Below are 10,372 nucleotides of genomic sequence, written 5' to 3'. Positions count from 1 at the left end.
CAAAACCTAATTAATCATAATTTCGAAGATTCATTTTATACGTTTTGATGGCATTTAGTTTGGTTAGAGAGGAAAATATGTAAGTAAGGAAAATAGGTAAGCAAAGGAAAAAAAATTAATTAGGGAATGAGTATTATGGCAAATCTTGCCAATTTTATGTAACCCTTGGCCTATTTAAAGGAGGCATACCTATTGTAATTCTCTGAACAAGTTGAATGAATAATACTCATATCTTTCTACATGGTACCAGAGCAAAGGCTCATAACAAAATCATCATAGCCTAATACCTTTCCCGACCAAGAAGGCGGTTATTTTCAACCTGCAACATGTCAGACGATGAAGAGAAACCAAATATGGAGGAGACACGATTAAAGATGAGTAAGAATGTTACTCTAGCCGTTAAACTCAACGGGATGAATTATACCCTATGGAAACGGCTGATGAGAGTAGCCATCGTGGGAAGACGAGCAAACAGGTATATCACCGGTACACCGCAGCCGCCGGAACCTGGAATGAAGGGGTACACAGAATGGGAGGAAGCCGATATGACAGTGTTCTCATGGATAATTGACAACGTCGAAACAGAAATTGTTGTCGACTTTGCACATCACCAAACCGTGCAAGCTCTGTGGGAGAGCCTACAAACTACATTCGAAAGTACTGCAGATCCATATCTGTTGTACGATCTAGAGGAAAAGGCAGGCCGAATCGTGCAAGGGGAACATGGGCTAGAAACATATTGGCGACATCTCCACGGAATCTGGGTCGAAATTGACCGATGCCAACATCAACCTGTGGATTGCTGCGACAAGGGGATTAGCCAACTTCGAACGTATGTAGCAACAAGACGGCTGTTCAAATTCCTAACAGGCTTGAATGCAAGATATGACGGGGTCCGAAGGGATATTCTCAAGGAAACCCCGTTGCCCTCAGCCGAGACCGCATACGGTCTGATAAAACGAGAAGCTACGCGGTTGAAAATCATGCCGGCAGCAGACATCGATCTCCAGACCGGCGCAATCAACGATGGATCATCATCGGGCCAAGTCAGACACGGGTTCGCCGTCAGAAACCAGCCACCACCGCGACCAAAACAGCCACCACCACGAACCGCCGCGAAACAGCCCAATCGCCAAGGCGGTTTCAAACCCGACAAATCAAAATTTTGGTGCTCTCATTGCGGAAAACAAAGACATACTCGAGATACATGTTTCCTCCTCGTTGGATTTCCGGAATGGTGGGATGAAAATCAAAAGGCTAAAGCTCGTTAGCCATCGGAGTCGAAGATGGAGGCGGATTATTTCTGCAAGGAACAGGGAATAGGGAGATGACTAACACCCGAGGGAGAGCAGGAGATACCGGTCCTCAACCGGGTGGAGGCGGCAGGCCCGGCAAGGCAGCCTTCGCGGAGAAGAAAGGAGGCGGGTCATATGGAGGTAACGGATTGGGGTTGAGAAACCCCGATCCCCAATTTGATTTTCAGAATAAACCCCAAAGCATGAGTAATTTAATTTCTGGTCCTTATAGTTCAGAATATATGCAATATGACCCGCGAAAATTACAGTTAGGACCCCAGAAAAACTATATTCCACGTTTAACCCCAAAACTGTCTGAAAGTTCCGTCTTAAGCCCAAATCGTTTTGCACCCTTGGAAAATATACCTATTGCATGCATTGCCCAAAGTAAAATTGACCCTAAGGAGAGTGAGTGGATTTTTCATTGTGGGGCAACTGATACTATGACCTACGATCTGAAAGATTTTTGTGAATTTAATGGGGCAACTAAAAGCCAAATTCAAACTGCCGATGGAGAGTTGACCGCTGTGGGTGGGAGTGGAACCATTGAAATATCCCCAACCCTGAAGCTTACAAATTGCCTCTATGTGCCCAAATTATCTCATAAACTTATGTCTATCAGCCACGTGACGAAAGAATTAAACTGTACGTTACTAATGCATCCAAATTTCTGTGTATTACAGGATATCAGGACGAGGAGGATAATTGGGCGTGGCACTGAGCGTCAAGGTCTTTATTATGTGGATGAGATTACTCAACAAGGTGGCACTGCGATGCTTGCTCACGGATCTGCAAATCGGGAAGCTTGGTTGTGGCACCGCAGATTGGGGCATCCATCCTCGGGGTATTTAAAATTGTTTTTTCCAAAGTTTTCTCATTTTAAGGATATTACTTGCGAATCTTGTGTTTTGGCTAAAAACCACAGACAATCCTTTAGATCAAGTGATACTCGTGTTAAGACTATTTTTTCTCTAGTGCATGCCGATGTTTGGGGTCCAGCTCCTATTGTTGGTGATCATGGTTTTAAATATTTTCTCATTTTTGTGGATGACTGCACTAGATTGCCTTGGGTATATTTATTGAAGCATAAATCTGACGTTTTTGAAAAATTTACCCGTTTCTTTACAATGATCCAGACACAATTCCAAACCACGATCAAAATTCTTAGATCCGATAATGGTAGGGAATTTGTTAACAAAGACATGACTGATTTTTTTAAATAAAAGGGGTTAGTTCATCAAACTACTTGTCCTTACACTCATGAACAAAATGGTGTAGCTGAACGAAAGAATAGGATAATCCTAGAGGTCACGAGAGCCCTGTTTTTTGACTCAAATGTTCCTAAATTTTTATTGCCCAAAGCTGTTGCCACTGCTGTCTACCTGATTAATCGTTTGCCTACAAAAATTTTGGGTATGAAAACTCATTTGCAGACTCTCACATCCCTTACTGATATTCCCCCACCTCTCATACTTCCGCTCAAAATCTTTGGTTGTTCCGTTTATGTGCATGTACTGAAACACGAAAGAGGAAAATTTTCTGCATGTGCAATAAAATGTATTTTTTTTGGGTATGGGGTAAATCAGAAGGGATGCTATCACCTGGGGTCTAGGACGGTTATAACAACCATGAATTGTAATTTTCTAGAAAGTGAATACTTCTATCACACCCAACCTCGGGGTCAGGGGGGAGTGTTGTTTAGGGGGAGTGTGATAAAATTGGACCCCTCAGTTTTCCGATGCCACATCCAAGTATCTCGAACGTGGAACCAACAGAACAAGCTAGTGTCACTGCCGAGTCAGTCACATCTGCTGTAGAGCCTCCTCAACCGCCTACGCCTGAATCGAGTCCTCCTCCAGTGATATCCGAGGTAATTCCTGAAACTAGCTAAGATAATACAGTTATTACTCCTGACACTTTTGGTGTAGACGAGAATGAGAATGCAGCAATTGATGGTGATACCGGCCGCTATATACTCCCCAAAAGAACTACTCGTGGGGTCCCGGCTAAGAGATACAGTCCTGAGAGGATTAGTAGAAGCCGATATTCTATGGCGAATCTGGCTAAATCAAATCTAACAGAGATGGCTAGGGCGTTTGAAGCAGCACTTTACGAAGAAGAAGAAGAAATCCCATATACGGCCGAGGAGGCTATGAAAATTGCTCACTGGCGAGAAGCAATGCTAGTAGAAATGCGGGCTCTGATGGAGTTCGAACTGTGGGATGCAGATGGGTCTTCACTATCAAACGGAGGCCAGATGGGTCGATTGAAAGGTATAAGGCGAGACTTGTGGCCAAAGGATACACTCAGACTTATGGAGTTGATTATCCTTAAACATTCTCACCGGTAGCAAAAATGAGTACTATTCGAGTGCTCTTCTCAATAGCGGCAGTCAGGGAATGGCCACTACATCAGTTCGACGTGACAAACGCATTCTTACATGGGGAACTGAAGAAGCCCATTTACATGGAAAGCAGTCACCTAGAGCTTGGTTTGGGAGATTCTCTGAGGCAATGAAGAAGTATGGGTATGAACAAAGCAACTCTGATCATACATTATTCTTGAAGAAAAGAGAAGGAAAGATTACATGCCTCATCATCTATGTAGATGACATGATTCTCACGGGAGATGATGAAGAGGAAATAAGCAAGCTAAGGAAGAATTTGTTTGCAGAGTTTGAAATGAAGGACTTGGGATTACTAAAGTACTTTCTGGGTATAGAAGTGCTAAGGTCAAAGAAGGGGATCTTCATCAGTCAGAGGAAATATGTACTTGACTTGTTAACCGAGACAGGACTACTGGACTGTAAGCCAGCAGATACTCCTATGGTTCAGAATCATGGTTTGCGGATAGTTGAAGGAGCTGAAGCCACTCACCGCACGAGATATCAACGTTTAGTTGGGAAATTGATATACCTATCCCACACTAGACCCGACATAGCTTATGCAGTTGGAGTAGTTAGTCAGTTTATGCATGCACCTCAAGTAGCTCACTGGGAAGCAACACTGAGGATTGTTCGATATCTGAAAGGGACAGCGAACCATGGGATTCTATTCGAGAATCATGGACATTTAGAGATTCATGGATTCACGGATGCTGATTGGGCAGGGAACCCAAATGACAGAAAATCAACTGCTGGATATTTTACCTTTGTGGGAGGAAATCTTGTCACGTGGAGAAGCAAAAAATAGAAAGTGGTAGCCTTGTCAAGTGCAGAAGCTGAATTTCGAGGGATTAAGAGTGGGTTGACTGAGATTCTGTGGCTGAGGAAATTGATGACTGAGTTGAACTTAAACTCCCAGAAGTCATGTAAGTTGTTATGTGATAATAAGGCGGCAATCAGTATATCTGAAAATCCAGTTCAGCATGATCGGACAAAACATGTCGAGGTGGATCGACATTTCATCAAGGACAATATAGAGGCCAAGACGGTAGAACTTCTTTTTGTGAGATCTGAAGATCAGTTGGCGGATATACTCACGAAAGCTGTCGATGCAAGAAGCTTCCATGAGGTATTGGGCAAGTTAAGTATCTGTAATCCCATTACTTAACTTGAGGGGGAGTGCTAGAAAGGAAAATATGTAAGTAAGGAAAATAGGTAAGCAAGGAAAAAAAATTAATTAGGGAATGAGTATTATGGCAAATCTTGCCAATTTTATGTAACCCTTGGCCTATTTAAAGGAGGCATACCTATTGTAATTCTCTGAATAAGTTGAATGAATAATACTCATATATTTCTACAAGTCTATCAATTATGTGGGAATTCGTGCTAATAATAGACGAAGGACAAATTTACATCAACAAATTAATTAAATATGTGTGATTTAGAATTTATCTATGTTGGCGTTGGTGTTAGTATTAGTACTTAGTCGGTTATTATCCGAATTAAAATAAAATAAATAGTAAAAGGACTCATCAATCGTAGCAATATAGATTTTGTAAAATTTATGATCATCTTTCTACATCCATGTAACCCAGAATTAGCAATATCTATTGGAGTAATGCTAGTACTTTTCTTTAACTTATTGTTCTCATGGATATATAAATTGGATTAGAAAAACCTTTTTTTTGTTGTTGTGACGAGAAAGAAAAACTTTTTAAACTTCGTAAATGACCAAAAATATAATGGTCCTAACTTCAATGTAAAGGTTGCTTCATTTCCCTATTAAAAATATTTTGGTGAACTGAATTGTAGTAATTATCTTCCCTATTCAAAGTTCAAGCTAACTAATAAAAATGCTCCATATGATAGCTAGAAACATTGTAAAGACGAAAATGCCCCTGTACTTTAAGAGTGTCCACAATGGTGGCCCTTGAAGGCCACCATTTGTGGCCCGGCCACCATTCGTGGCTCTCATGTGGCTTCCGTAATGGTAAAGTCAACAAAACTATCAAAAATAACAAGGGCCACCAAATGTGGCCCTCTTTAAAAAAATTAATTTGTTTATTTTTTTAATATTATTTTTTAATTTAAGTCTAATAAATTTTATTAGTTTTAAATTTATGATATTTATAAATTTAATTAAAGTAAAATAATGTGGATTGTAAATTAGAAGTGAACTGCCCCTTCCAAGCCACTGGACAGTTCCTCCACTCCCAGTGCATGCAATCGATGCTCCCCAACATCCCCGGAAAATGATGTGCAGTCCCGTGCATAGCAATCAATCTCTGGCAATCATCGGCCGATGGCTTCCGTAGATACTCCCCTTTGAAGATATCCTTAATCCCCCTGCAAAACTGCCTCAACGTCTATAGTCCAGTCGTTTCGCCCATCTGTAGGTATTCATCGAACATGTCAGTTGGCCGGGCATAGGCAAGCTGTCTAATTGCCATCGTACACTTCTGGAAAGTCGACAAGTCGGGTCGGCCGGTGGCATCATATCGCAAGTTGAAGCACCTGAACCGCTGCGCCAAACACGTCGCTATATGGACGAAGAGATTTTTCGACATTCTGAATCGCCGACGGAAAACTTCTGGCGGATAACGGGCGTTGTCGTTGAAGTAGTCCTCCATCAACCTGCGGTCTGCCCCGACATGATCACGATCGAAAAATCGCCGATGATGGAATGGCCGGCCAACTGCCACCGCCGCCTCAGCTGCCGCCTCCGCCGCCTCTTCTGCCTCTTCCGCTTCACGTTGCACCGCCGCAACAAGGTTTTGGAACTCTAGATCTACCGCTTGTTGGAATTGTTCATCATCGGAATCCATAATTACAAGGTTAAATTGAAGTTGGAAGGGAAGATTGGAGGAAAATGGGAGTAAAATGGAGTTGGAAAATGGAGTGGAAATGTAGTATATTTATAACAAAATTTCGAAAATTAAAAAAAATAATAATAAATAATTTTCCGCGGCCCAGCCGCGATTCGCGGCCCTTGCAATGGGAGGGCCGCGGCTCACACGGCTCAGCCGCGTGAAGGCCGCGGCCGTGGCTCAGCCACGATTCTCGCCTCACCGCCCCGGCTCTCGGCCTTTGCAATGGGGGGCCGCGCGCCGAGCCGCAGGCCGCGGCTCCCCCATTGTGGACACTCTAAACACGACTATAAATAACCTTCGAAATATTCATTCAAAAAAACAACCATCATATTCCATCTCTCTCAAACACAGAAGAAAATACAGATAAATTGTGGGGTAAGAGAGGATTAAAATGAAGATAGTAGTGCTACTGCTACTCTCAGCAACTTTCCAAATCGCATTATCGAGAACTCGTGACGGTAACATATCCAATTTACTATCACGCTTTACGTACTAATTTTTTTTGGCCACAAGAATGCATTCCTTTAAGTTCAAACTTCCTCATAGTTATATAGGATACGTTATAGATCAATTCTAATTTCTACAGTTTATTTTTTTTCAAAGTCCAGATCTATTCGACTAAGTTTGTCGTTGATTTAATGTTTGAGTGCAAATCATCGTAATTGGATAATAATAATAATAATAAGTAAAATTACAAGCAATATATGTAAGTGTTAAAGAGACAATTGATGATTTGCATTTCATATTTATTGCACTAATTAATGATTAGTAGTTGTGGTGGATAGCTAAAAAAATGAATTATTGATATGGAGTAATTTTTACGCGCTAACATAAATCTATGTCAGTACATCTTCATTAGCATTTAGACAATAAATATAGTATTATACCAATATCACAAATTTTATCTCTCTTTATAAAATTTGAAATTGATGGACAAAGTTGAATGATTACAGATCGAGATTTATAAATCAAAAGTTGAATGATTCAAAACATTAGAACATGCACAAATCTATATGGTCTTATATACGGAGTATTATATTATCTAATAGCACAACACATCGACCTTGAAGTACAGTCGAATTGATAAAATGTTTCCCCTCCAATCAATTTGTTGATCTTTATTTCAGGACAAATACCAAATGGAAACTTCGAGTACGGCCCAAAACCGTCGCAAATGAAAGGGACGAAAGTGACGGACCTGCATTCCATCCCGCATTGGGAAACGACAGGCTAAGTCGAATGCATAAAATCGACACAAAAGCAAGGTGACATGGTGCTGGTGGTGCCGGAGGGAGCCTCAGCCGTGCGGCTGGGCAACGCGGCCACCATCAAGACGAAGGTGAAGGTGGCCAAAGGAATGTTCTACGCCATCTCATTTAGTGCATCAAGGACTTGTGCACAAGAGCAGACATTGATGGTCTCAATTTCACAAAATACTCAACCCAAAGACTGGGGATTTTGGCCCATCCAAACCATCTATAGTTGTGACGGTTGGGATTCCTATTCTTGGGGATTCCGGGCCAACTCTAGTGACACAGAGATCTTGATCCACAATTCGGGTCTCGACAAAGACCCGGCTTGGGGCCCAATCATCTCAAGGCCTTGCCCAAACCCATTAGACAAAGAGGTTACTTTTCCTTACATTTTCTATTTAAAATTGGTTCAATCTCGTATTTTGCGTCACATTATAATTATTATAGTAATACTTACAGTTGAAATATTTTCATAGGATGATTCCACTGAGAATTTTTTCAAAATGAGAACTGAAAAACATAACTAAACATCTCAGTTCCCGTATCAATTTGTTAATTTATGAATATCGGTTCCTAACTAAATATTAGGAACATATATAACAAACTAATATGTTTTGTTATGCCAAATGATATTATTGCATTTGTGAACTGATATAGTTTTAGTTTTGTGTTCCGACTTTAAGAAAAGTTCTGAAATGAACCATCTCTGGTGTATATAAATATCTATTTAAATATCTAGCGAGTCAATCTTCCTATAACTATGCAGACAACTTGTTGAGAAATGGCAACTTCGAGGAGGGTCCGTACATATTCCCCAACAGTAGTTGGGGAATACTAATCCCTCCCACCTTGAAGGATGCAAACTCTCCTCTTCCCCGCTGGATGATCGAGTCCCTCAAGGCCGTCAAGTACATCGATTCTGACCACTTCCGCGTGCCTGAGGGCAAACGGGCAGTGGAGCTTGTGGCCGGAAGGGAGAGCGCCATCGCTCAATTAGTCAGAACTACCCCTGGAAAACCTACGACCTCATTTTCTCCATAGGTGACGCGAAGAACTCGTGCGAGGGGTCAATGATGGTGGAGGCAGCAGCGGGGAGAGATATCATGCAAGTTCCTTATCAATCGAAGGGGACTGGAGGGTTCAAGCGTGCTAAGCTTAGGTTTAAGGCCGTTTCATCCCGAACTAGGGTTAGGTTTTTGAGTGCATGTTATCACATGAAGAGTGATAATTCGGGTGCATTGTGCGGACTGGTTGTTGATGATTTGAGGTTGGTGTTGTGGAATGAGATACAAGTCTTGTCGGGCAAAATTACAATGGAAAATAAAGGAAATTACACGGAAAACTTGTGGAAAGCGGTAAGCCGAGTCGATGAGTCCTCTTTCCGCAAGACGAGATACGCCCAGGTAGTGCTCACGGTTTGGCGTGTCGTCCCCAAAGATAAAACGGCTTCGTCTCTGAAGTAGCAGCACCGCTAGCAGCAGAGCTCCGGCGAACGGGGGTGAGGCGGGGGCAGAGCTTCGACGGGAAGTTTATGCAGAGAGGGAGAGAGCGTGTATGCAAAATGCTTGAGTATGTTGTGTGTAGAATGCAATGGATGCATGCTTATTTATAGGCCAAGTCCACCTGCAGGGCATTGATAGAGTCAACAACCATTATGTGTGCCATGATGGCTTGACTGTAACCGCCGGGGGTTATTGACTGGTGCACTAGCCAGTGGGAGCTGAAGAGACACGACGCACCTGGACATGCTACACGACGGGATACACCATGGACCGACGGGGTCCATCGGAGACTTTTTGTCTCCCGTTAGCGAGGAGTTTGGGTTGGTCTAAAAAGAACAAGCGGGGCACGAACCACGCTCAACGACTAGCTCCAAAGAACAGCCCAAAGACCACCCAAAGACCAATTGCCAAGGCACAAGGCACAAGGCACCCGGGTCACGGGGACAAGGTGCGCGGCTCGCGGGCGGGCGGCGCGCGTGTGCGCTCTGTCTCCCTTCTTATTTCACGATAATTATTACACATGATAATTCATCTGATTAAATACTTATTCAGAGAAGTTTATCATCCCCGATGTGGAATAATTAACATCTAGTTAATTAATTCCTTAGTCTTTTCACATAGCTCATTTCTAGCTTTATTGTGACCAACTTTAATATATTATTTCTCACTCACCAGGAATCGGATTTGAGAAAATGAATATACTATGGTCATCTACTCGGAACGTAGATCGACGTTATTGCATTTAATTTCACAAAATTAAATGTATTGTAACATTTATTATTAGTCAAAAAATATTTGACCAAGCACGATTCCAACATTTGACCAAGCACGATGACCAATCCGGATTGGGCTTAGAGCATCCGTGCGCTATCCGGGTCGGACTTAGGGCGATGATTAATTATATGTTTTGATGCAAAATTATTTGAGAAATTTGTTTTTTTTAGAGGATTCAAGTTGTTTTTGACGTGTAAACTACGAGCTGTATAAGCTTTGTATAAGTTCATGTTTTTTTGTTTTTTTTATCATCAATGTTTAGTGGTTCGTGATTAACTTTGATCATGTTAGTTTT

At 41.9% G+C, this 10,372-nt stretch overlaps 1 pseudogene; it reads left to right on the top strand.

Moving 5' to 3' along the window:
- The first annotated feature begins 326 nt into the window (after positions 1 to 326).
- On the top strand, positions 327 to 9,689 carry LOC121796579 (annotated as a pseudogene).
- The last annotated feature ends 683 nt before the right edge of the window (positions 9,690 to 10,372 follow it).

This window comes from Salvia splendens, chromosome 3 (genome assembly GCF_004379255.2).
Source record: "Salvia splendens isolate huo1 chromosome 3, SspV2, whole genome shotgun sequence".
NCBI classification, from domain to species: domain Eukaryota; kingdom Viridiplantae; phylum Streptophyta; class Magnoliopsida; order Lamiales; family Lamiaceae; genus Salvia; species Salvia splendens.
This window is presented reverse-complemented; position numbering and strand designations above follow the sequence as displayed.